Source organism: Brassica napus, chromosome A3 (assembly GCF_020379485.1).
Source record: "Brassica napus cultivar Da-Ae chromosome A3, Da-Ae, whole genome shotgun sequence".
NCBI classification, from domain to species: Eukaryota; Viridiplantae; Streptophyta; class Magnoliopsida; order Brassicales; family Brassicaceae; genus Brassica; species Brassica napus.
The window spans coordinates 34,746,740-34,773,654 of NC_063436.1; the positions used below are offsets into that span (position 1 = coordinate 34,746,740).

A 26,915-nucleotide genomic window follows, 5' to 3' on the forward strand; every position below is an offset into this window, starting at 1 on the left:
CACTGTCTGCCCAACTGCCTATGGAATAATCATCACGTCCTCTCTTGCTTGGAGGCTAGAAGGCAAAGTGTAGGTAACAATGATTAGGTAGAGCGAAATGGTCAACCGGCTGATCAACGTCGAGCGACGTGTTGTTGCGGTCATCGGTCACCGTTGACTCATTGGAATCGATCGATGGAAAGGTGTTGGTGTCGATCGATTCCGAATACTCTGTTTCATACTCTGATTCGTACTCTGCTCCACAATGGCATGCGCCAATGAAGCCAAGTTCTTTTTCGTAATCCACAGAATTAATATTTTTTCTCTTAGGTCGGATAGGGTCGTAGTGGATGTTGGGGTCTGTCTGCGTCAGACACAATTTGTTTTTGTGCATGTCACATACAGCTCCTACTGTAGCTAGGAAAGATCTTACAAGCAGAAGTGAAGAGTTCCATTTAAGTTTGATGTCCAGGACATGAAAATCTACCAGGACAAGGGCATTACCAATCTGTACCTCCAGATCTCTTATGATACCTCCTGATCGTTTTTCTGAAAGATCCACGAAGGTGAAGGATTCTGTTGAAGGTTCGATGGTCAAACCAAGATGGTCTGCCATGATCCTAGGGAGGATACTAACTGATGCTCCTGTGTCACACATTGAATGGGGAAATTCAACACCCTTGACTACGCATGGTATTGTGAACTTCCCAGGATCACTCTTCTTCGACAATGTGATCCTGTGTCTCATCTTCTCTCTGACTTGATGAAACATTCTCCTAATGTCTTCCTCAGTTACCTTTGTTTCTCTGAAGAACATCCATAACCTGTGTGTGAAGTAAGCTTCATCAAAAGGTTTTTCGATTGGGATTCTGAGGATTCTTTTAGTGAAACCATCCATCTCCTTATCGTTAGCTTCCCTCTTAAGGTTCTTAGGAATTTTCTCCTTTCTTTTCCTTAACCTTCTCCCTTCAGTTTCCTGATCTTCTTGAACTGGTTCTGGTGAACTATTTAAAGGGTTGGGTTTTGGTTCGGGTGGGCTATCTAATGGTTTAGGTGGTGGTTTTAGTGCGTTGATATAGTCATTATCGATTGAGGGTAACCCCACTCGGTATGTCAGAGGTGCTTGTCGATCGATGGGAGGTGTGTTGTGACGATCGACGTCGGACTCACTCTGTCGATCGATGGTTGGGTCAACCGATCGATCGATTTTATCAAAGAAAGGGGAGGGTGGGTGAGGATGCTTAACTGCAAATTCCTCATGAGTTAGAATTCGAACTGCATTGCATTTTGTCGATTTAGCGGACGTCGTTGATCGATGACTGGAGTAATCCGTCCATCGATCTTCGTCATGGTCTGTCGATCGATGCGAGTTCATCGACATCGGTCGACACCATTGGGATCCGCCGAGACTCATGGAGCTTTCGATTTCGAAATCTCATTCCTCAAGCTTTTCATGTCTCACCACTTGTCAGAAATCATCATCTATGATGGCATTTACGTGGTGTTTTCCTTTGTCAGCTCCTGCCTCTCTAGCGAAAGCTTCTTGCCTCTTTAAAGTTTCGCCAGTCTGAATCACTTGCGTTTCAAATTTTCTCACCTGAGTCCCTAAGGTCTCGATTTTGGTGTTCAGATTGTTGTAGGCGGAGTCTATTTTACCGTTGAAATCTACGGTGATTTGTTGTTGTCCCAACAATACTCGATCAAGCATTTCTTCGATCTTGCTTTCCTGAGTCTGGGGTGGTGGATTCTGGCAGTAGGAGTTCGAGTAGCTTTTGCTGTTGTTGAAGGGTTTTTGAAATTGTGAACTCTGATTACTTCTTTGACCATTTCCAAAGAAGTTTATGTTTCCGCCCTGGTTTCCAAATTTCTGGAATTCGGTACCTCCGATGTAGTTCACATTTTCTTCTCCTTCCGTATCTGCTACTTCTCCTTCAGCTAAACAGAATTGCTTCCTAAGAAGCTCGTGCACCACATCTAACTTAGCTCTTACTTCGTCCATCTGTTCCTTCCCGATAGAGGCTACAGACTTCTTCTGTTCAGAGTCAGTTTTTTTGGTGCTGCTGCTGTTAGCAAGGTTTTTGATAAGTCTCACAGCTTTTAACGGATTCTGAGTAGTGAAGTTTCCTTCACTCGCCGTATTAAGAGCCATTTGATACTGTAAGGCGAGACCTCGGAAGAAAGTGCTTAGCAGCTGCACTTCGTTAAATCCGTGGTGTGGACAGTCTCGCTGGAAGAACCTAAATCTAATCCACGCATCTTTGAAGGACTCTCCAGCCTCCTGCGAGAATGTGGAATTTTTGTTTCGAAGTTCCTCAGCGCGCGCCTCATCGAAGAAGTTTCGTAAGAAAGCATTCTTGATGTCGGCCCAGGATGTTAAGGATCCTGTGGGTAGCTGCCTAAGCCAGTGCATCGCTTCTCCATTCAGCGTGTATCTGAAAAACTTGCACAGCAGGTAATCTTCGGGGACTCCTTCCATCTGAATAGCAGCGATTAAATCCTCGAACCGCTCTAGATGGTCCATAGGATGCTCGTGCGGTAACCCAGAGTAGGGTTTCTGCGACACGAGAGTGTAGTATTAAGGCTTCAGCTCGAAATTCTGCTTCTGGATCTCCGGAAGTCGAATAGCTGATCTGTTGGAATAGTACTCATCTAGGCGATTGTAGTCGGCCAGTGGTTTCGATCGAGCGTCCTCGTCTACAGGTTGAGCAGCTCCTGTAGCATCAGCATCAGGGATTACAGTCCCCTGAGCGTAAATTTCCTGACCTGTTGCATTACGCAGATGACCATCCTGGTCATACAGGTTTCCGTTCTCATCCTGTGTTAGAATAATAACGTTTACCATTTTTGACGACACGGTATCGATCGACGTACGCGGTGTAATATCGATCGTTGTCGAACGATTAGGATCGATCGACGATGAAGGTCTGGTGTCGGTCGATGGTTGGTTGTGAGTATCGATCGACGACGAAGTTGTTGCATCGAGCGATGTGGAACGTTGACCTATACGGATGGTGCGTTCCAAATGAGCAGGATCGTCTGAGAACAGCAAGTCTTTCTCCTTGTTGCTTCTGGTACCGCTGGGCATGCACCTGAAATGACAAGAAAAAGATTATGTTAGAAAGGGGGGTATTACTAGACGAACTCGCCCAGGCAGTTCGGAATTCTCTGCACTTAGAAACTTTAGGCTTTATTCTCGACAAGTTTGGTTTCTATGACTGGCACTCAATTACTAGACGAACTCGCCCAGGCAGTTCGGTCTCTTGTCCAGCTCTATCAATTGAACTACGTTCGGCTTGATCCTCGAAAGGGGTACGTAGTCAGCCTTTAACAAGGTTCAGTCCAAAATCAATCAAAAACCTTTTACGTATCTTTTTCGTCTTTTGTTATCGAGCTGCGACTCAACTAGGTTTGAGCTTTTAGGCCGCTAGAACTAAGTAACTCACTGACAGCCTTTGCAGCCAAAGCTTTTATGATCTCTTGTAATAATCGCAATGCTCTTACGCGGATTCGAAATAAGATCTACTGTTTTCTCTAAACTCGTTTGTTACCTTTTCACGATTTCCACATATATTTTCGATCAATTGTCGTTGGCTCTCGCAGAGATCCGGGACCTCAAGGAAATGAGGGTTTTCTTAGTTTCCTAATTTAAACGTAAATCGACAGTGCGAATTTCGGTTCCCACACTAACTATCGGGTATTGCTTCTTCGGGTTGAAAAGCCTAGAGTGATATCTGATAGGAGTGTTGGTGTTCTTTGGTTGTTGGTCTAAGGCGATCGAAAGTATTCTGAGAACCTCGGATCGACCATCGAGGAACATCAACCCTATCATTTCCGGTCAACTATGATCGGGGGTGTCACAAAGGTGGTATCAGACCATGGTTATACGATGCTAGAATGAGACTTGTTTCAAACGTTTTTCGAGTCAAAATGAGTCGCAAGAATAACTAGGATATGCTGGTTGGTTCCTTCATTTTAGGATAGATAGTCGTGGGTAGTTACCTAACAGTGATTTTTCATAGCAGAAGCACCGAGACAAGCTTGAACGGGTGGACCGTACTTACCGATGTTACTATCATCAGGCTCCAGTTTGCTAACCTTATGGTGGGGTTCACTACCGTCTTGTTAGGAATCAGTAACCTCATGCCTTCCTGCCGTTCTTTTGAGTTCTAGTGGGGGATACCAATTCTTCAGAGAGATATATGGGATAAAGTTTATACATCGAATACATCTCCGGACTCGTGTGTTATCGATGTCAAGGTGGGTGTTGTTTGTGATCCAGTTCAGAGCGATTCGACTACACATGATCACTTAGATGCACTTATTATTCCGGTTTCTCAAGGCTAACCAGCTCATGCTAAGATGTATAAGCACCAGAGCCATACAAGCATGATTTCTTCATCATTTGTTTCAAGCTTAGCGTTAGAGGAAGAGATGGTTTGATTGTATTACAAGATGATGGAAGCACCAGAAGCATTCTGTTTGCAACGGAATATCATGAAGCTTATGATGCAAAGAAGAAGAAGTTGGGACCATAAGATACTGAAGAAGGACTAAACCGTTCGAAGTATACTTTGGCTTGAGGCAGATTTGGGATCCAACACTCAGAGCAGAATATTCACGTGGCCTTTGTTCAGAGAATTACAAGAAGGATTTGGCAGCAAGCTATTTGGAGATGAACGCTATGAGTTGTTGGTCGAGAGTCAAGAATTACTTCAGAGAGTTGAGTTCGAGTTGGACAGATTTCATGAGTTCAAGAAGTAGTATTTTCTACACAAGCATCAAGATACGTGGCCGAGTGAATTGGATTCATCGATTATGGTTTGGAGAATAAGCAAAAGATCATACGAAAAATCTTTCGAAACTTAGCCAAGAATTTTGGAGTAGATAAAAGACCATGGAGTTTCAAAGCTTCGAGGAGATGTTAGAGTATGACGTGAATATTAAAGAAGCTATTATTGCTGAAGAAGTTAACCAAGTCATGCAGACCGTTTATTTTTCAACCGGTGCAGATCAAAGGTCAGTTTCAAGCAGTGAGTTAAGTAAGTCATTGGGGATGATTTTGGTTGTATATTTCATCAGATCAAGATTGAGGATCTTGAGCCGTTATGGTTGTGACTAGCAAAGACATAATGGTCGTGATTGTCAAAGTTTGGAAAATGTGATATACCCTGGATTTGACCCATTTTTATCCATGGTATATTACTATTTTACTATATATATCTATGTTTTCTACTCTTCTAGGTATGTTTTCAGGTTCAGGTGCATTTCGGAGTAAAGCTATGACTTTGGACCATTTTGGAGCATAAAGGACATTTCACCCGAGCTGACCACTTAGAGGTCGACGAGAGGAAGAATAATCGATCGATACGCATCAGTGCTGACGATCGATATCAGGAAATGCCTCGACAGATGAAAATCAATATCGATCGATGTACACATGTACCGTCGATCGATGTCGAGACACCAGACGCGAAATTTTGGATTCAGCAGACTTAAAAACCAAGGTCAAGCCAAATTACCAAAATGCCCTGACGAGTTTTTAACCTAGTAGAATATATACTGCCTAGTGTTTGTCGGCAGGAGAGCTTTTTCTTTTCTAGACCTAGTTTTGTTACAAGTTTCATTTGGGAGAGAAGATCACTTGTGATTGGAACTCCTTGTTTCATTTCCTTATCATCTATTCTATGAGTTTCTATTTATCCATTGATATGAATTGCTCTGCTATGTCTGAGTAGTTCAACTGTTAGATCCAGGGTTCAGATAGGTTTGTGGGATTAGCCCCAAACTATAGATCTGCCTTGTTGTGATATTCATGATAGATTTGTACTCATTTCTTCTTTTAGCCTAGCTAACTAGAACATGATCATAGGATTGCATATTCAAGCACCCTTGTTATCTCATCCTGACATCTATCTATCATATTAGGATTGCTAGAGAGGGCTAACCGCCAATTTAGAATCTTAGTAGAGCATTTTCATACTCGCGCATAGGCCTGGCTAGAACCCATCGATCGATGTCCTCAACTGACAATCGATCGATGTTGGCAAAAGTGTATCGGTCGACGTCTTAATAGACTATCGATCGACACTCTCTTGTGTCTGCATCTAACCGGTGAGACACAAGATCTAGTCTGTTAACCAGTGGTACATGCGACAGCTGATCACTGAGTTAAGCGAATGAGCTCTAATATATCATGCATGCAACAGTTAGGCATCTATAGAAATTATAATCTCCAACACATGAATAGTGGCCCTGCATCTAATATCATTTCCAACCTAAGTTACATTTATCATTTACTCGCTAGTTACTATTGCTATTTTATTTAAAACTTTACAACCTTTAGAATTAATAAACACTAGATTTAATTGTTCCCTAGCTCCTTGTGGACTCGATCCCTAAGTACTACATCTGAACCTCTTTTGATGAGAGTAACACTCCTTAGGGTAATTTGAGTGGTATCAAATTTGGCGCCGTTGCCGGGGAGCTTTGATCGCCATTAGATTTAGTTTTATTAGTTCTTATTCTTTTCTTTACCCCCTTATCTAATAATCTTCCTTTTTCTTGTCTTTTCAGGTGCATGCCCAGCGGTACCAGAAGCAACAAGGAGAAAGACTTGCTGTTCTCAGACGATCCTGCTCATTTGAAACGCACCATCCGTAGAGGTCAACGTTCCACATCGCTCGACGCAACCACTTCGTCGTCGATCGATACGCACAACCAACCGTCGACCGACACCAGACCGTCATCGTCGATCGATCCCAGTCGTCCGACGACGATCGATACTACACCATGTACGTCGATCGATAACGTGTCGTCAAAAATGGTAAACATTATTATTCTAACTCAGGATGAGAACGGAAACCTGTATGACCAGGCCGGTCATCTGCGTAATGCAACAGGTCATAAAATAGATGCTCAGGGAACTATAATCCCTGATGCTGATGCTACATAAGCTCCTCAACCTGTAGATGAGGAGGCTCGATCGAAACCACTGGCCGACTATAATCGCCCAGATGAGTACTATTCCAACAGATCAGCGATTCGACTTCCGGAGATCCAGAAGTAGAATCTCGAGCTGAAGCCTTAATACTACACTCTCGTGTCGCAGATACCCTACTCTGGGTTACCGCACGAGCATCCTATGGACCATTTGGAACGGTTCGAGGATCTAATCGCTGCAATTTGAATGGAAGGAGTCCCCGAAGATTACCTGCTGTGCAAGCTCTTCAGATACACGCTGAATGGAGAAGCGATGCACTGGCTTAGGCAGCAACCCACATGATCTTTAACATCCTGGAGCGACATCAAGAATGCTTTCTTACGAAACTTCTTCGATGAGGCGCGTGCTGAAGAACTTCGGAACAAAATTTCCACATTCTCGCAGAAGGCTGGAGAGTCCTTCAAAGATGCGTGGATTAGATTTAGGTTTTTCCAGCGAGACTGTCCACACCACGGATTTAATGAAGTGCAGCTGCTAAGCACTTTCTTCCGAGGTCTCGCCTTACAGTATCAAATGGCTCTTGATACGGCGAGTGAAGGAAACTTCACTACTCGGAATCCGTTGGAAGCTGTGAGACTTATCGAAAACCTTGCTAACAGCAGCAGCACCAAAAACACTGACTCTGAACGGAAGAAGTCTGTAGCCTCTATCGGGAAGGAACAGATGGACGAAGTAAGAGCTAAGTTAGATGTGGTGCACGAACTTCTTAGGAAGCAAGTATGTTCAGCTGAAGGAGAAGTAGCAGATACCGAAGGAGAAGAAGATGTGAACTACATCGGAGGTACCGGATTCCAAAAATTTGGAAACCAGGGCGGAAACAGAAACTTCTTTAGAAATGGCCAAAGAAGTAACCAAAGTTCACAATTTCAAAAACCCTTCAACAACAGCAAGAGCTACTCGAACTCTTACTATCAAAATCCACCACCCAAAACTCAGGAAAGCCAGATCGAAGAAATGCTTGATCGAGTACTGTTGGGACAACAACAAATCACCGTGGATTTCAACGGTAAGATAGACTCTGCCTACAACAATCTGAACACCAAAATCGAGACCTTAGGGACTCAGGTGAGAAAACTTGAAACCCAAGTAATTCAGACGGGCGAGACTATTAAGAGGCAAGAAGCTTTTGCTAGAGAAGCAGGAGCCGACAAAGGGAAATACCACGTAAATGCCATCATAGATGATGAATTCTGGCAAGTGGTGAGAAATGAAAACCTTGAGGAAGGGATTTCGAAGTCGAAAGCTCCATGAGTCTCGGCGGATCCCAATGGTGTCGACCGATGTCGATGAACTCGCATCGATCGACATACCATGATGAAGATCGATGGACGGATTACTCCAGACATCGATCGACGTCGTCTGCCGATTCGACTGAATGCAATGCGGTTCGAATTCTAACTCATGAAGAATTCGCAGCTAAGCATCCTCACCCACCCTCCCCTTTCTATGAAAAAATCGATCGATCGGTTAACTCAACCATCGATCGACAGAGTGAGTCCGACGTCGATCGTCACAACACACCTCCCATCGATCGACAGGCACCTCTGACATACCGAGTGCGGTTACCCTCAATCGATAATGATTACATCAATGCACTCAGACCACCACCTAAACCATTAGCAAACCCACCCGAACCAACACCCAACCCTTTAAATAGTTCAACAGAACCTGTTCAAGAGGAACAAGAATCTGAAGGGAGAAGGTTAAGGAAAAGGAAGGAGAAGATTCCTAAAAACCTTAAGAGGGAAGCTAACGATAAGGAGATGGATGGTTTCACTAAACGAGTCCTCAGAATCCCAATCGAAAAACCTTTTGATGAAGCTTACTTCACACACCGGTTGTGGATGTTCTTCAGAGAAACAAAGGTAACTGAGGAGGACATTAGGAGAATGTTTCATCAAGTCAGAGGAAAGATGAAACAGAGGATCACATTGACGAAGAAGAGTGATCCTGGGAAGTTTGCAATACTATGCATAGTCAAGGGTGTTGAATTTCCCCATTCAATGTGTGACACAGGAGCATCGGTTAGTATCCTCCCTCGGATCATGGCGGACCAGCTTGGTTTGACCATCGAACCCTCAACAGAATCCTTCACCTTCGTGGATCTTTCAGAGAAACAATCCGGAGGCATCATAAGAGATCTGGAGGTACTGATTGGTAATGCCCTTGTCCCTGTAGATTTTCATGTCTTAGACATCGAGCTTAACTGGAACTCTTCACTTCTGCTTGGAAGATCCTTCCTAGCTACAGTAGGAGCTGTATGTAACATGAACAAAAACAAATTGTGTCTAACGCTCATAGACCCAAACATCCACTACGATCCCATCCGACTTAAGAGAAAGGTAATTAATTATGTGGATTATGGGAAAGAACTCGACTTCATTGGCGCATGCCATTGTGGAGCAGAGTATGAAACAGAGTACTCGGAATCGATCGACACCACAACCTCTCCATCGATCGATTTCAATGTGTCAATGGTAACCGATGACCACAACAATACGTCACTCGACGTAATGCACCCACTTGACCATTTCGCTTCACCTAATCATTTCTACCAACATTTTGCCTTCCAACCAGGAGAGGACATGATGATTATTCCACAGGCAGTTGGGCAGACAGTGGTTTCCATGAAAGTTTTGCAGTTGACACTGAAATTACTTCACCTCATGAGGAACATACCGAGGAATACGATGAGGAATACTGGAAAGAACGTGCAATAGAAATGTCTTTGCAGGATGAAAGACTTGAAACACACAACTTCACCAACACGTTTCCAACATTGTTCGACGCTGTGCAATCCACATCGGTCGATCCCCACCCTCGTCCAGCAAAACAACCGCTCACATCGATCGACACCAGTAAAGGAACATCGATCGATATTCGCGCCGCAGCGAAAACTCAGGAGCAGGAGAATATTCCCTCCCTAACTAGGTTTACAGATACCTATATAAATCGTTTTGCACCCCCGAAACCACCTACACACATTAGAGCAAACACACAAGCAAATAAGATGAACACTCTTCCTTCTACATCAACAGAAAAATCCATGAAGAGCAATCATCTCAAGAACACAAATTCTGCAGAAATTACTCTGCCATCGATCGATGTAACTGTATCTACATCGATCGATACTACTCTAAACCCTAATCTCTCTATTTCTAAAAAGAATAATTATGCAAACATTGATTACGGTTTTCTAACACCTGATGAATTTGGTATTTTCAGGGATCCAGATGGCAACGCACGTGCAATGGATGGAAGGATTTTACAAGTGTCCAGAGAGGACATAGCAGACATCCTTCAAGTAACCAATGGACCCGACAACCTGTTCTCACAGCAACGTGGCACTCCAGACGTCATTCTAACAGATCCCAACAACCACGCAGGAGTCACCACAACAGAGACCAACCCAGATCTATCACGCCAACCAAAAGGGCAAGCATCGATCGACGGTATCATGGAGACATCGATCGACAGGGTAACACCAACGTCGATCGATATGGATAATCCGACGTCGATCGACAGACGCTATGAATGTGGGAGCCGCGCTTTCGACATGTATGGAGCCAGAAAGTTCACTTGGGAACAAAGGGACGAATATGGAGTCTACAGAGATGAGCGTGGACACGCACGAAGCGCAGCTGGTGAGATGATACCTGTCACAAAGGACAACATCAGGAAAATACTGGAAAGAGCATCTCTTTTTGAAGAGAGCCACATCTGTCTTCCAGAACATGCCACTTCCTTCACACTCACAAGACTGGCACCAGAACTCTACACCAAAGAAGAAATCGATGAAATGGTGTTTGGTATTTGTGAAGCTCAGGAGAAACTGGGAGAGGAGCTCAAAACACTGGTAGATGAAACACATCAGCCTTTGGATAGAGGCTACAATGAGCTTTTCAGATGTATGGCAGAAATGAGGACAGAAATTGATAGTTTACGTCAGCAATTTGAGAAGGAAGCTACGGCCTCAGCATCGATCGACGCACCATGTGCAAAATCGATCGACGTCAGTCTTCCTACAGCTTAAACCCTTGCAGAACCGCGATGCTCAACACAACACAGGGATGAATGGAAAGTCTCATACATCGACACAAGGATAAACGACATTTACTGCCCTCTCAACAACAACGTGGACTGGCTAAGCACCAAAATCGAGCTACTACAGCAAGACCTGGACACCATTTGCAAGAAGGACCAACATCCAGCCACATCGATCGACATGTGCACCTTCACATCGCTCAACGCCAAAGTCTCAGCAATGAATGAGAGGCTGAGGACTTACGAGGATATGCATGACCGTTTTATATCACCAGTCATGATAGATTTAAACAAATTGTCTAGTCAACTACTTGATGCCCAAAAGGATATTGAGAACATTACTAATCAAAGTTTTTTGCATGAAAAATCAACATCGATCGACAGGCTAAGAGAACCCTGGATTGATGGCAGGAAACCTGTGGAGTTACTTCCTTACACAGCAGCAGAAGTTGACAAGATCACATCCAAGATCTACACTACTCTAGACAACATGGAGGAACGACTTGACAAACGCTGCGATGACATCTACTTTCCATTCGACAACAAAATCAGTGGACACCACGCAGAATGGCTACAAAAAGAAGTCAAAGCCATTCAGAGGCAACTCGCAGCTCAACATCAGCTATCAGCATCGATCGACAGGACAAAGGCAAAATCGATCGACGACAACTCACTAAGATCGACCAACGAGCACATAATCGCATCGATCGACGCCGAGTCTACAACAATCGGCGAGCAGCTGATACACAAGACAGTGGAGTCAATGCAAAAGGAACTGACAGATCTTTCAGCTTACGCCTATGACAACATAGGCTGGCACCAGGTCAGCATTGACAACATTCAAGAAAGGATACAGAACATCTCCAATGTACTTGGGAAGATGGATGACAAATGGACAAGAAATGATGAGGCCACAAGAAGTTTCATTGCATCTTGGTCCAGAATGCGCAGAGATGACGTGGATGCTTGCTTTCCAACAAGCAGCTGCTTCTCCACCCAATAGCCAATCACTACCACAGTCAAGCTAAATGACTATAACCAAACGCTGAGTGGGAGCCAACCCACTATTAGGTATTTTACTTTGGTTTTATTGGCTAGCATTTAATTTCTTTCGTTTTATTTCTTTCAGATTTAAGAGATCCAAGTAGGAAGACCTTTATATCGACCGACGACGAAACGTCGACATCGTTCGACATAGGCAACCACACGACGATCGATGTAACACTTACCCATCGATCGATATCTAACACGGTCAGATGTATCCTACCAACTTGTTACATTTCGTACATCATACACTTTTCATCATAACTCCGGCTGAGTTACACTGGGACAGTGTAATTTAAGTTTGGGGGGAGATTTACTGATATAATTTATTTTATTCTTACGTAAAAAGGAATTTTAAATAAATTATGCTTAGCTATCGAAAATAGGGACTATATTCTTATACTGGTTTAAACATGAATATCTGACCAATCTTTAGCACCATTTTAGATTTACAGATTGCAGATAGCACTAAAGATGCTAAAGCAGATCAACCTATCAACTACACACTTGCCTTGAACCGTATGAAGTAACCAAAGCTGATTTCCAACACTAAACCTCACATAACCGCTTGTCTTGGGGCTTGGTATACATGGGATCGGATTCTTCAGATAGGTCTGGAAGGTAACGCCTAGTTTTAGATTATTTATCACATTTCCTCTCTCTAGATTTCGACCCTAGATTAGTTCTATTACATTTAAAAAAAAAATAATAATAATAATAAATAATAAAAAAAATATAATAAAGATCTATTGTTTAATTAGGATGAGTCTGAACATGACTTGGTGGCTAAAACCATTAAGGCTTGATTCATAAAGACTCAAATAAAAGAGTTCGAAACGAGACTTGGAGACGACAATCTTCAAGGCTCGCTTTCGCAAAGAACTCTTGGATATAGGTCAAAAAGAATTGAACAGAACTTGGTGGCAACCACCATTAAGTTTTGATTCATGGAAGCCTGTCCAATCTTGGTCACTGATCCTGCAATGGAAGCAGACTTTGACTCAAGAGAGAAATTTAGAGAGAGAGAAACTAGGAACTAACTTTTACCTGCAGCTCCAGAGACCTGTCTGAAATCCTTGCATCCTGTGATCGATACTCCCAAGGTAAAGCATTCACTTTATATTTATGCTAAGAAATGAAATCAGTAGAGGGGATGTCAGACGTGAATTGATGAGTTGTGTTATGTTAGAAATGGTTGCTAAGCTAGGATATTGCATAGTGTGCTTTTGTGATAAGGACTGTTTAAATGTTGTTGCAAAATTGTTGAGGAAAGATTTCTATGTTTTTAAAATCTTAAGTTCCCAAATATTTTCAAACCTCTTTCAGAGAGACTGCCTGTATGTTTTGCTTGAGGACAAGCAAAAGGGTAAGTCTGGGGGAGTTGATATACCCTGGATTTGACCCATTTTTATCCATGGTATATTACTATTTTACTATATATATATCTATGTTTTCTACTCTTCTAGGTATGTTTTCAGGTTCAGGTGCATTTCGAAGTAAAGCTATGACTTTGGAGCATTTTGGAGCATAAAGGACATTTCACTCGAGCTGACCACTTAGAGGTCGACGAGAGGAAGAATAATCGATCAATACGCATCAGTGCTGACGATCGATATCAGGAAATGCCTCGACAGATGAAGATCAATATCGATCGATGTACACATGTACCGTCGATCGATGTCGAGACACCAGACGCGACATTTTGGATTCAGCAGACTTAAAAACCAAGGCCAAGCCAAATTACCAAAATGCCCTGACGAGTTTTTAACCTAGTATAATATATACTGCCTAAGTGTTTGACGGCAGGAGAGCTTTTTCTTTTCTAGACCTTGTTTTGTTACAAGTTTCATTTGGGAGAGAAGATCACTTGTGATTGGAACTCCTTGTTTCATTTCCTTATCATCTATTCTATGAGTTTCTATTTATCCATTGATATGAATTGCTTTGCTATGTCTGAGTAGTTCAACTGTTAGATCCAGGGTTCAGATAGGTTTGTGGGATTAGCCCCAAACTATAGATCTGCCTTGTTGTGATATTCATGATAGATTTGTACTCATTGCTTGTTTTAGCCTAGCTAACTAGAACATGATCATAGGATTGCATATTCAAGCACCCTTGTTATCCCATCCTGACATCTATCTATCATATTAGGATTGCTAGAGAGGGCTAACCGCCAATTTAGAATCTTAGTAGAGCATTTTCATACTCGCGCATAGGCCTGGCTAGAACCCATCGATCGATGTCCTCAACTGACAATCGATCGATGTTGGCAAAAGTGTATCGGTCGACGTCTTAATAGACTATCGATCGACACTCTCTTGTGTCTGCATCTAACCGGTGAGACACAAGATCTAGTCTGTTAACCAGTGGTACATGCGACAGCTGATCACTGAGTTATGCGAATGAGCTCTAATATATCATGCATGCAACAGTTAGGCATCTATAGGAATTATAATCTCCAACACCTGAATAGTGGCCCTGCATCTAATATCATTTCCAACCTAAGTTACATTTATCATTTACTCGCTAGTTACTATTGCTATTTTATTTAAAACTTTACAGCCTTTAGAATTAATAAACACTAGATTTAATTGTTTCCTAGCTCCTTGTGGATTTGATCCATAAGTACTACATCTGAACCTCTTTTGATGAGAGTAACACTCCTTAGGGTAATTTGAGTGGTATCAAAATGCTTGAACATTTGCATCATTCTCGCTTTGATGGTTCTTGTGAAGAGTTAGGATTTTAGGTTACCCTTCCTCATGAAGTTACACGATCTACGTTACCTATACCTAAGATAACACTTGTTGAACTTGTCCGCTTTTCCTTACCGTTAGTCCACATCCAAGTGTTAGGCTATTTGGGTAGAGCCTACACTTTATAGTTGACTGAACCGTCAAAACCCCTGAAAGGTCCAACCACAGGTTTGCTTCTTATCCCATTGTGTGTTGTGTTCATTTTTAAAATTTTATGAATGATTGAAATTATAAAAAAAAAATGTGAATTGTGATCAAGGTGTCGTAAGAGACCTTGCATATGGATGGAATTTTCCGTCCATATTGTGTTTGATTTGGGAACCACACGTAGTTGTAGTTCCCGAGTATTGTCATAGTTGTAAGTAGGATTCACTTTAGTGAATTCAAGTACCCGTTCTTATTCTTGGAAGTACTAGCTACCAGTTAAAATTTATGGTATGCCTTTCCCCATTCCTCAGTGCTTCCGTTAGAGCGGTATGTTTCTATCTAGAGTGAGATTGGCTATCTAGTTACCAAGCTCAATTAGGATGTTGAGGAAAGAATTTTTTTGGAAGAAGACTAGTCGCCAATGGCCTACAATGGTATTCTACCAAGTGTTTGAGCATCGTCCGTACCAGTCTTGGGAGTTGAAGACCTTTTGGGAAAAGGTGAAGATGTGTATTCCATTATCTTGATCATTAGGAAAAGAGAAGATGACAAGGATCAGAATATAGTGAACAATCAGATAGCTAGAAAATTTGAAGTTATGCTTAAGGAATTGGAAGAGTTGTTGCTATCTAGAAGTAAGCTGTTCAATATTCTTGTTCAACCTGGATTCACTGCAATAGCCTAGGGATTTCACCAAGTGGTTCTTGTCGAGTTCTAGTAGTAGTTAGAAGATTATAAAGAGCGTCTCAGATAGATCAGAAGTGTAAAGAATACTGTAAGTGAAATCATTCTTGGAATGGGTGAGTGTGTTTATTTGAGAGTAGCTCCTCTTGTCCGAATCATGTTGGCGTGATTGATCGTGCATGTTCTTGTTTGATTGTTGCACGGTTAATCAAGTTAACATTAACCAGACTGGAGATGTTACATTCACGTATGACACATCACCTCACGTTCCAAATTTCATGTTGCTGTTATGGGGGAAAGTCAGATAGAAAAGGTTGAGAAGTGATAGTCTACAAATACAAGATTGTTACAAAAAGTATGCAGACCGCAATTGACAAGAGTTGTGCAGAGCAAAGAATTTTATTATCTTGAAAGTGGCTACTCAGAAAAGAAAGGATCGGTTGGGGAATCAAGGGATCGACCATGAGTTGTTTTGATATGGGTAGATTAAGATAAGGTCAGAGCTAATATCTAGAACTCCTTTCAGAGACTGTTCAGTAAAGAGTGTACAGCTACGTTTTCAGAATTCGAGGACGAATTCTTTTAAGGGGGAGAGAATGTAATAACCCTCAGCAGATAAAATTTTGGTCAAAAAAATTCTTTAAGATCAGTTTGAAGATTGATCGATCAGAACTTAAATAAAAATCGACACGGAGAATTAATCTCTCGGCAGGGCTGTCTTTTGGTCAAAACACCATCTCTTGATGGTTCTGGTCGAGTGTTAATTATTATTGTTTGATTTTTATTCAAGCTGGGCGAGTTTATCCAGAGCAGGACGAGATTTTAATGATGAAAAATATTTAGTCGAAACAGTCCAAAAAATATCGACAAAACTCTTAAAATTATTTCTGAACAGTCACATGTCTTGCACCTTCTAGCCTACTTGCTTCCTCAGTAATTAGGTCACATGACATGCACCTACTTGCTTACCTGCTTGCTCATTAGAAGTCACATGCTGGTCACAAGCTGTTTGCTTCAGCTGCTTGTATCTTTCTTCATGGAAGGGAAATGTTCAGCTGCTTGTGCTGCTTGGTGTGCTGAAGCATGTCACCAGCTGTCTAACCTCAGATTTGTCTTTTGTGGGAGAAAACCCTCATCTGAAGCAACTCCTTATGATATAAAATACCCTCTTCTCTCCTCTGGACGTCCTGTTACTGCAAGAAAAACCAGAGAAAAATTCAGAGAGAAAGAGAGAAAGAAGAGAGAAAAATCTGTGAGAAAAACTAGTTGCAAAATTCAAAAAAAAATTCAGAGAAGAGAATTGAGCATGGACGAACCTTTCTCACCATCCTGTGACTTTAATCAGTGTGTTTTGGTGTGGTTAAGAGCTGAAGATTTGGTGTCCAAGAGTTTAGAATCACCCAAGTTCTTTAGCCTTGGATTTTATCGGTAAGAACATATGGGTTTGATGAGATCAGTTTTGCTTGAGCTTCAGTTCTTGTTAGGTAACCAAAACGATTTGGTCTGTTTCTGATCTTGAACCTATCACGGGTATCTTGTCCTGATCAGGTTAGATGTGTGTTCAGCTTGAAGTTTATATCAACCAAGTTCATCTTAAAGCTTGAGGAAATCGGTAAGCCATAGCTACTAGTTCAGAGAAGTTTTGTTTGGAACAAGTGGACTGATTTGTTAAGCTTCCTGTCCAGATTAGTTTCTAAACTTGTATGTGGATTGATCTTGGTTCAGTTATGTCTCTTAGATATTTTTTTAAAGGCTTAGCTAAACTGAATTATCCTTCAACCGAACTGAACTGCTTTGAACTAAGCTGAGTAGAGTTTCTGTTGAAATCAACCTGACTGATCTTGTATCCACACATTCTGAATCAGGAGTGAAATGGAGTATTATTAGTTGAGCTCGAGTATAGTCTTCCCTAGCCAATCTCATGGAATCAAAGGTGAGTCTAGATAGATGATTGATGAGTAGTGAATGAATATTTCTTGATTGAACGTACTGATTGTAGACGATTGATATGTTTTGTCTCTTGATCAATATTGAATTGGTAAGGTGTTTACTTAGTGTAAACACTTATTAAATATTTATGAATGATCATAGAGGTTTATTCCAAACCTTAGTACTTGTTCTCAAGTACTAATACATATGTATAGTATTAAATATAATTAAGTATGAAAGTATTAATCATGTGAAGTTTTATTATAAACTTGTCTTCCAAAATATTCCCGTATGAATGATGATTAGCGTGAATTGGTCCTGCGATATGGAACAAGGTCACGAAGACACGATGATGGGGTTGCACCATGGAGGCCGTGTAACTGCATGCATCGTTAGATGTTCAATTTTTGAATATCTGATGGCGATGATGGTGATGCTAACTCGCTAGACTCGTTTAGCCTTTGTGGTTTCTCGGGTCTGGTATATATATATATATATAAATATGATTATATGAAGGATAAGAGAGCCGGAAATAGAAAGTGAGGTATATGATTAGATTCACAATGATGGAAGGATATTCCTTATATATAAATATCCAGATATGGAATATATTTCCACTGCATACAAATGAAGTTGATTGCTTGAGATATTATTAATATATGTTGGGGTGCAAGACTAGGCTCACTGAATAAACTAGTTACTCATGACTCATTTGTGATGCAGGTAACCAATAGGTGGGAGACCTAACTCTAGGACGGGAAGGAACATCATTAGCCAGCAGTAGTTTTATTATCCTTGCAAAGTCGTTTTGATATATCTTATGTATAAGATTTGTAGACCGAAAACCTCGAGGTTAATTTATAACAAATTTTGTAAGAGGCTTTTGAATGATATATAAAGAATGTTTTTTTTTAAGTACGGGTTCCATATGATATTAGTCCTTGTCCGGACGAACTAACTATCGGGTATTGCTTCTTCGGGTTGAAAAGCCTAGAGTGATATCTGATAGGAGTGTTGGTTTTCTTTGGTTGTTGGTCTAAGGCGATCGGAAGTATTCTGAGAACCTCGGATCGATCATCGAGGAACATCAACCGTGTCATTTCCTGTCAACTATGATCGGGGGTGTCACACTATGTGAGTGGGCGGGGGTCCAGAGATGTCTGGACTAGCGACGCAGCTTTGGTGGGCGCGGGCTCAGAGACGTCTGGGCTAGCGACGCAGATTGTGTGGGGCGTGGGTGCAGAGACGTTTGCATTCGATGCAGCTTTGGAGGGCGGGGGTACAGAGACAGACTGTACTAGCGACGCAGCGTATGTATATATATATCCGTATGAGGAGATGCGGGGTGTATGGACTAGCTATATGCTATCATAGCATTGCTTGTGTTGTGTGATGCTTTAGGCGTCTTGTTTGTTCATGTTAGAGCTAAACTTCCATAGTGGGAGTTCTATTACTCAAGTCAGTGGTTTGCATGTTTAGCATCCCATACCTCACGGAGTAACTCCCCTGTTACTCACCCCTCCTATTCCTTACCCCTTTTAGGTGAGACTGACGAGCAGGAGTGATTGCTATCGGATTGGTGCTTTGGGAGTTTTATTTCTTTCTTTTTCAGACTTGCGGATTTTATGGTTTTATCAATATTTCGGGATTTATTATGTTATATGGATTTATGGTTATTTATTGGATTTACGACTTTGGAGTTGACTTTTGAGAAGTAATAAATGGAGATTTAAGACTTTATATTTATTTAAGTTATTTTGGAAAATACGGGTGTTACAATTTGGTATCAGAGCCGGGACGGGTATCAGAGCGGGGTTCCGTCCCGGCTCTGACCCAGGATGGCGATTTATGGGGACTCGGTTTTTAATCGGTTTTAGACGATTTTTAAAATATTTATGGGAATATGGGGATTTTAAAAATAAAAGTAAATATCACCTTTTTGGTTGGCATTATGTCTTAAATCGTTAGTGTTCGGTTTCGGCAGAAGTTAATTGAATTGCTATTTCTTTCAGATGCCGCCGTGTAAGAGAGTTGTTCGCACCAGGACGCTAGTTCTCCTCGAGAGGGTGGAGATGAGCATGTGCCGCCAACAGTTCCACCGATTGATGCAGGATGGTCATGTTATTGCTTACACATCACGTCAGTTGAGACCTCACGAGGTCAACTACCCTACTCATGATTTGGAGTTAGCAGCAGTTGTGATTGTGCTAAAGATTTGGAGGTCATATTGTATGGAGAGATAGTTCAGATCCTCACAGACCACCAGAGTCTGAAGTACATATTTACTCAGGCGGACCTAAATATGAGACAGCGTAGATGGATGGATTTGGTAGCAGACTACAACCTGGATATAACGTATCATCCAGGTAAGGCCAATCAGGTGGCAGATGCCGTGAGTAGACGCAGGAACGATGTTTCAGGAACCAAGGAGGTTCAGGAGCTGACTGGGACACTTGCTAGTCTCAGATTGTGTGCAGTTACCGCAGAGGGAGAGACTGCTGGTCTTGAAGCATTAGAGCAGGCTGATTTATTGTGGAGGATACGCAGAGCTCAGGATAGTGATGATGCTTTGGTTAAGCAGATTGAGATCGAGAGTATTGGATATCATATAGCTTTGAGCGGGATGTACATGTACCGGAACCGATTCTGTGAGCCAGAGGACAAGCTTATAAGGAAGGAGATTTTACAGCAAGCATATAATTCGCGTTTTTCGATCCACCCGGGAAATACCAAGATGTACAGAGATTTGAAGCGCTACTACCACTGTCCTAGTATGAAGAAAGATGTGGCTACATTTGTATCGCAGTGTCAGACGTGTCAGATGGTTAAGGCTGAGCATCAAGTGCCTAGCGGGTTATTGCAGAACCTCCCGTTGCCAGAGTGGAAATGGGACATGGGGACTATGGATTTTGTGACTGGACTTCCGATAATCTTTGGTGGGAGGAATGCTATTTGGGTGATCATGGATAGACTTACCAAATCTGCTCATTTTATAGCAATCAAGAAAACAGACGGAGCTGATCAGTTGGTGCAGATTTACCTTCGAGATATTGTGAGGTTGCATGGAGTTCCTGTCAGTATTGTATCAGATCGGGATACCAAGTTCACTTCTACATTTTGGAGAGCATTTCAGAAGGCGCTTGGGAAAAAAGTTCATATGAGTACAGCCTATCATCCGCAGACAGATGGACAGTCAGAGAGGACTATTCAAACATTAGAGGATATGCTTAGGGCTTGCGTCCTGGATTGGGAAGGAAGCTGGGGAAAGTATTTACCTCTAGCAGAGTTTGCTTACAACAACAACTATCATTCGAGTATTGAGATGGCACCGTATGAGGTGCTTTATGGCAGGCCTTGTCGTACACCACTTTGTTGGACAGAAGTGGGAGAGCGGCGAGACTTAGAACCAGCAATGGTTCAGGAGACAGTAGAGCACGTAGAGATGCTCAAGACTCGGCTTAAGGAAGCCCATGACCGGCAGAAAAGCTATGCAGATAAGTGCCGTAAAGACTTGGAGTTTCAGGTAGGAGACTTAGTATACCTGAAAATGAGGACATTCCAAGGAGGATCTAAGACTCGGAAGCTTAAGAAGCTTAAACCGAGATATATGGGACCATAACCTATTGTGGAGCGGATTGGAGCAGTGGCTTACAGATTGCGGTTATCAGCAGAGTTGTCAGATTTTCACGATGTGTTCCATGTGTCAGTCTTGAGGAAAGTTGTGAGAGAGTCAGAGCTCAGTTTGCAGCAGCCACCCAATGATCTTGAGAAAAATTTGTATGCACCTTGTCAGCCAGTTGAGATTTTAGATCGGCAAGTGAAAGCCGTTCAGGGGATGATGACCAGTTTAGTTAAAGTTCGTTGGGAGAGAGACAAGATTCAGGAGGAAACCTGGGAGGCCGAGTCTCAGATGAGGATTTATTATCCAGAGTTTTTCCAGGACAGTATTGGACAGTCGGTTCAGGAGCCGAATTCGGGGACGAATTCTCCATTGGTGGGGGAGAATTGTAACGACCCAATTCCGCAGGCCCAGCAAGGCCCAATCAGTTTACAGGAAACCCTAGGTGAGTTCCTATTTAAACAGAGCTAGCCTATTATTTTATTCAGAAAAAGTCTAAGGCGTCGAACCCCTGCAGATTCAGAGCCGTCAGAGAGAGATATTGGTGAACTGTCTCAGCCACCGTCGACTGAGATCAGATCCGTCACGCCGCCGCCGTCTCACTCCCTAGGTAATCCGCAAACCGCCTTTTCCGATTGGTTAAGTGTTGGCCATTTAGTAAATCGTCGATATCTATCTAACCATTGGGGTTTCTCGCGATTTCAAGGCCACCAGTGTGTTCGTGACGTTGAGACAAGTCCGGAGCAGGAGTTTCAGCCGGAGATCCGCCGCGACGCGCTCACACGCGCAGGAAGAAGATTCGCGTGTGAATCTCATGCGCCGCCATCTCCGCCGGACGTTCGCCGGAGCCACCGCAGCCGGCCACCGTCCGTTCGCCGCTGGGAAGCTGCCGCCGTATTGCCGCCACGTCTCCGCTGCCGCCGGTGATTTTCCGGTAATCCACCACCGTCGTTGGCCGCCGCTGGCGACTCGCCGGTAACTCGGCCGAGTTGACTCAGCAAGTCAAGCTGTTGAGCAGTCAAGCCGGTTCGGTTAGTCAATTGATTTTATTATTGATTAAACCGATCGGTTATTGGGAATTGGTTTGGTTTGGATTAAACCGAGTTGAAATCAATTTTAATCTGGTCCAATTGAAACCGAATCCGGTTAAGGAAAACCGATGGTTCAATTCGATTTCAATGTGGTCAAGGGTTGACCGGCTTGGGTCAGAGTAGACCGGGTTGACCTTTGACCAGTGGGTTGAGGTTTTGACCAGATCGCCGGTTATCCGTTTTGGAGCGTTCGAAGGGCGTTCTGACTCAATTTTTCGCCATGATTACAGATTTGGAGTTTGTTTGAGCAGCTGGAGTTCATAGCTATCACTTTTCCACATTGCTAAGGTGAGGGTCTTTTCCGTAAATCCCGTACCAGTGTAGAATTCTCCCTATGTTAGTTTAGATTTTGAATCATGATCCGTCTATTTGAATTGAGTTTGTTTGAGTCTTGATTGTTAATTAGTTCGTTCATTGTAAATTGGAACTAGGGGTTTAGAGGATTCAACCGTTGATTTGATTGTGTGATGTTAAGAAATGCGATATATATATGTATGTATACATAGTTATGAGTAGGGACTATGTGAGTGGGCGGGGGTCCAGAGATGTCTGGACTAGCGACGCAGCTTTGGTGGGTGGGGGCTCAGAGACGTCTGGGCTAGCGACGCAGATTGTGTGAGGCGTGGGTGCAGAGACGTTTGCATTCGACGCAGCTTTAGAGGGCAGGGGTACAGAGACATATTGTACTAGCGACGCTGCGTATGTATATATATATCCGTATGAGAAGATGCGTGGTGTATGGACTAGTTATATGTTATCATCGCATTGCTTGTGTTGTGTGATTCTTTAGGCGTCTTGTTTGTTCATGTTAGAGCTAAACTTCCATAGTGGGAGTTCTATTACTCAAGTCAGTGGTTTGCGTGTTTAGCATCCCATACCTCACGGAGTAACTCCCCTGTTACTCACCCCTCCAATTCCTTTTCTCTTTCAGGTGAGACTGACGAGCAGGAGTGATTGCTATCGGATTGGTTGTTTGGGTGTTTTATTTCTTTCTTTTTCGGACTTGCGGATTTTATGGTTTTATCAGTATTTCGGGATTTATTATGTTATCTGTATTTATAGTTATTTATTGGATTTACGATTTTGGAGTTGACTTTTGAAAAATAATAAATAGAGATTTCAGACTTTATATTTATTTAACTTATTTTGGAAAATACGGGTGTTACACTAATTTGCAAAGCTTAAGCTCTACTCCACCAAAACCATATCGTGTCTTCTTGGTTTTTTAATTAGAATTTCAATAGTAAATGTCTAAATCAGTCAACATTCTTCAAAGTTCGTTAATCTAAAACAATATAGCATATAAATTAATAAAGTTACACGTTTTAGTGACAATTGGATTGAAGTCAATATTTATAACATTTTTAATAGAAATCATTAAATAATATCAATATTTATTACTTCGGATAGTGTGCCATTGAATTGCAATGTTCAAGTCTTATCTATCATCCAACTGCAAATCAATGGCAACGTTTTCCCTTTTTTTTTTTTTTTTTTTTGATAATCCAGGGGGTTCCCCACTTACGTGGGTCATTCCCCGGGAACCTCGGCTTGGGTTTTACCACGGCCCAAATTCCGGCAAACCAACCTCAGTGTCCTGTTGACTTGGTCGATCTCCAGGTTTGCCTCAACGTATTTACCAATGTCATCAACCCACAAGATCCGGCTAATATCCTCAACCCACAAGATAAGGCTCAATGTTGCACTCTCTTAACTAGGCTTGGTGGTCCTGTTGCGGCTTTATGTTCCTGCGAACTCGCTAGAACCAGAGTTCCGGGCGTAGTAAATGCAAGCATCATCACTGCATCAGCTGGTCAGTTCCTCAACGTCTGCCCAGGTGTGACGTCACCACCCAATTTCAGATGCAACTAATAAGTTTACAACATGCAAAAAACATATATATTAAAATCACTATAAAATAAGCAGGACCATTTTATAATATCGGTTCATGGTGCAACTATGTGATTTCTTTTCTTTAAGTAACTATATATTTATCTTACGTTTGAAATAAAATGAAACTTGGATGGTGTTTCACTTGTTCGGCTGTGCATTATTCTTCATTTCAGTTTCACGTAAATGCATGCATCACAAAAGTTCTTGCAGTGAATTTTTTCTTAGTTGTTGGGCTTATGACACTTTCTGAGTTATAAACTCAGCCCAAGACACTTAATTTAAGGGGAATTAGGTGGTATGGCTACAAAAAAACAATATTTAGATCAATAGCCAAATACCCTAGAATACATCGATACATAGTGTATTTTATATAATATTACACTTCTAACCTTCAACGCAACTGGCTAAACCTGCAATTTAAAAGAAAAAAAAAATTATTCAAGAGAGTTAAAATTAAACGTGGTCATCAGAAAGTCACACATTTCTTCTTCTTCTTCCTAACATCTTACATGGTTTTCATTCCACATTATTGTTATACTATACAATTTATTTTACATTTACTTTGTTATATAAATCCTAACACCTTTATCTTTCACTTTTGTTTCTTAGGTTACAAATAAAAGATTAGGCTGCCAAGTAGATTGTTCGAAACTGGATTTGAGCCATCTGGTGAATATATTCTCATTTATATGTAATGATGCAATGTGTATATAAGTGGAATAGATCGTGTGTACGTAGAATGGAAAGACCATTCATGTGAAATGACATATTTGATCTTTACTATTTGTTGTATTATATTATAATTGCAGAACATAGACATTTCATGATATCATAGACATTTCATGATATTATTTGGAGTTAGCATTAACTTTTTCCATGATATCATATAAATTTTAAAAATTCACCAATATATACTATACTATTTATCTAGTTCCATTCTATTTAGGTTGAGGGTTTATATTTGGGTTTAGGGTTTATATTTGAGTTTAGGGATTAGTGATTATGGTTTAAGGTTAAGTATATAGGGGTTTATGGTAAGATTGTTCTATGGTTAATTATTGAGGGGTTTAGGATTTAGTGATTAGAGTTTAGGATGTAGTACTTCTTCTCAAGACTATTTTCCTTTCCATTTTATGTAGTATAGGTGATAGTACACAATATTATATATTATTTTCATATGTTAATTTAATCTAAAATATTTTACATTTAGATTTGAGTTTAGGAATTCAAGTTTAGGGTTTAGTATTTCAGTCTTGAAGGTGTGTTGGGTTGGGGTTGAATTACAAGAGTAGTCTTTATTCCATGTTAGATAATATCAGAATAATAGTTCAAAATTTATATATTTATTATTTTTTGTTGTTTTCCTTAAAATATTGTAACTTTAAATTAAATTTAACATTTGGGTTTGGATTTAGAGACTCGAGTTTATGGTTTAGTATTTAAGTGTGCATGTTAGATTTAGAGTTTATAATTCTGTTTCGTATGAAGATATTCTGTTTGTTCTATCTGACGTAGTACTTTTATAAATGGAATACAACACTTACTTAGAATAGTTAACCCGTACGTGAACAATATTAAATCTCAATTTCTCTTGGACATGTGCTTTTGTCGATGTTAATCCTTGGTCCCACTGTCACCGGTAACTTAGAAAGGATAAGGACATAACCGGATAAAATGTGTATAAAATGTTATCAATTTAATAACGTCAAAATCAAAGCTAGTTACTTAATGTTGACTCTAAACTTGGCTAGATAGCAAATTCACCCTTAATTTAAAGATAGCAACTAACAAGTAACTAACATTTATGAGTGCTAAATTGCCTTTTTGCCTTTTCCCCCAAAAATCCAAAATACACATGCGCTGGGGGATGATTAACTTTTTAGAAATTTAAATTAAGAAACAAAGAAATTGCCTAATCAATTAAATAACAAAACAACATCTCTTCTCTTATTATTGGTGATGAATCGAGCGGTGTTCGTCAAATTATTGGAGAGTTCTTCCGAAGCAGATTCCCGCTAATGAGATGGTCAGTAAAATTCTTCCGAAGCATATTCTACAGTTGAAACAATAGATAAATCTTAAAATTCACTTAAAAATAGGATTTACGTTTCGGAAATTCACTTAATAATAGAAAGTGAGGACTAAGCGCTTAAGTGTCGAATGAAACCGCTAAGATGACTGTGAGAAGGAGATTTAGAAAATTTACATTCATTTCTGCCAACTTTTGATAATCTTATCTACTGACAAGATTTTTGTATATTTCTTGATAAAAAGAAATGTATTTAGACCGAATAGTTTGGGTTGCTTAGGGGATGGAAGATTAACAAGATTTTATAGACATAGCTAAAGTAAAGGTGTTTAAGTTTTGAGTGATGGAGTTGTTGTGAGGCGATAAGGTTGTTAAGCAAATCAGGTTATGAATACAAGACTCGTTTGGTTGTAGTGTAGTAGAGTTGAAGCATTTGTAATATAGATTCTTGAAAACGACAGATAAAAAAAAAAGAAAAATGTTCAATAGCAAGGCTACGTCTGGATAATGATATAAGTGTGGTATGAGATATTAATCGTTTACGTCTACATTATCCAATAAACAATTGTTAGAAAAACATATAGAGAAACATTCACTAAATGCTAATGTCGCATCCCAGATCCTGAATAGGATCGTTGGGACGGCCATGGTTCGAGGAAACGTACTAGCCAGTCTTAAGACATAAAGGCAAGCGTTCCAT

At 41.1% G+C, this 26,915-nt stretch overlaps 2 non-coding genes across 2 annotated transcripts; one reads left to right on the forward strand and one right to left on the reverse strand.

Moving 5' to 3' along the window:
- Positions 1 to 2,183: 2,183 nt before the first annotated feature.
- LOC125607775 lies at positions 2,184 to 2,290 on the forward strand. The gene has a single exon (XR_007338845.1). It is a non-coding gene; the product is annotated as a small nucleolar RNA R71 (small nucleolar RNA).
- Positions 2,291 to 7,331: 5,041 nt separating this feature from the next.
- LOC125607752 lies at positions 7,332 to 7,437 on the reverse strand. Its single transcript, XR_007338822.1, has one exon. It is a non-coding gene; the product is annotated as a small nucleolar RNA R71 (small nucleolar RNA).
- Between the last annotated feature and the right edge of the window lie 19,478 nt (positions 7,438 to 26,915).